The 1,816-nt window shown below is 40.9% G+C and overlaps 1 long non-coding RNA gene across 1 annotated transcript in view; it reads left to right on the forward strand.

Annotated features, from left to right (window-relative positions):
* The window catches only part of LOC116701632 (uncharacterized), a 15,506-nt gene that overhangs the window by 1,047 nt on the left and 12,643 nt on the right, over window positions 1-1,816 (forward strand). The window lies entirely within an intron of this gene.

The following is a 1,816-nucleotide window of genomic DNA, read 5'->3' on the forward strand; positions in this document are numbered from 1 at the left end:
AAAAAAAAGGCCTGTCAAGGATTCATTTTAATTCATTTTAAATGTGTGAGGGCAGAATCGGTTCTTTGTTAAATCAACTATTTTTAATCAAGAAAAGACTGCTACATATTGGTAGTTTCTGCTTTCCAAATGTGAGGCTTTGCTGCTCAAAATCCAAAGTATCCTTTTACATAATTGTTAGTTGTAGCCCTAAATACAAAACCTTACATAAAAAATCCTAGTGGCAAGTACAGTATCACCACATAATGACAGACCAATGTAGGCATGTCCCCTGAGAGTTTCAACACAACTCTGTGGTAATTATGTCGAGTTAAGTGCCATTAACTTGGTTTGTGTTTACAATGCAAGCGGCAGCCATTCTCTGACTCAACAGTCACTCTGGACAGACGTGATGGCCAACACGGGACTCTCCTTGTGTGTAATTGTTTTTGCAATTACAATTAGTGGGGCCTACTGGGGCCAACAAGCTGTAGTGCTCTGAGGTCAACTATATGGGGTCACACAGGAAAATGAGTCACAACTTTGTGTTTCATGAACAGCTTAACAAAAGGAGATGGAGCAGAGAATTTTTTTTTGCAATGGTTAATGCAGTGAATTGAATTCATCTATTTTTATCACTTGTTGCGCACTCCTTTTGTCCTGGTGATTTCTTGACCGTAACTGTTCAAGTGTGGGCAGTTTCTCAGTACTCTTTCAAAAAGATTCTTTCATTCATTATACTTTCATTACAACATCAATGATACATTCATGCAGGGAAAGTGAGGGAGTCTGCGTTAAGGTTTAACAGCTTTTTGCCAAAAAGCGAATGAACTCTGAGATTTCAATAAAAGCCTGCAACAGACCTATGGTGATTGATTTTCTCAAACGGTGCAAATTTAGCAATAATATTGCTTATTCCTCAGTTAAAGCTCAATATGTGTGTTATGCTTAAATCACAACAGTAAGTTAAAGTCAGACTTCATGAATAAATGTGCCAAACGTGATATAGAGCTGTTTTTCAGTAGGGAGTTTAAATGAATCCCATCATTAAGATCAGCGGGGCAGGAGGGACGAACATTAGTAAAACCTATAACGGCAATATAAATACTAAAACATATTTATATACTGTATACAAAAATGCGTGCATTTTATTGTGAAGATGAAACCATACTATCTAATCTTGTTTGATGTTTCCTTACATTGAAATGATTAAAACAGTTGTCTTATGTTTTGATGTACACTGATTTTGAGGACCATATCCGAAATACAAAAACACCCAGACAGACTTCAGCACACAGGCAGTAGAAGCACAGAGCCTGAAAAACTGAATGGCATCCCAGCAGCAGATGTTTGATCTGGCTAAATGAAGATGTGAAGTGCAGAATAGGCAACCGGCAGTTCAATTACCTAACGCTCAGGCCTAGCTCCAGCTCCGACGCTCACAGAACACATCTCCGGGAGAGAAGCTGACGATGGGAGTTTGCATCTGTGTGCGTCGGTGGGAAAGGATAAGAGGACGGAAGCAGCTATTCTCTCGACGGACGCCATGTCTCCTTTCAGTGGCTTGACACTCAAAGAGGTCTCTCTGTTCTCTTTCACCCCCCTGACACTCTCTGTCTCTCGAACAACACGGATGACATGTGCAAATCCCAAAACACAGTTCCATTAAAACCTTTTGGCTGCTGACAAGGCCCCAGAAGATAGCAGACATGTGCCGCCCCTGGGGAGCAAGGCAAGGTTTTAGTCCTGTCACCCTATCTCTCTCCCTGAAGTGAGAAATAACAAAGAGAAACTGGCTGGCTGATGCTCTGTGAGACCCGCTCTCATGTGTGCAAAA

The sequence above is a fragment of the Etheostoma spectabile genome, chromosome 14 (genome assembly GCF_008692095.1).
Source record: "Etheostoma spectabile isolate EspeVRDwgs_2016 chromosome 14, UIUC_Espe_1.0, whole genome shotgun sequence".
In the NCBI taxonomy this organism is placed as follows: Eukaryota; Metazoa; Chordata; class Actinopteri; order Perciformes; family Percidae; genus Etheostoma; species Etheostoma spectabile.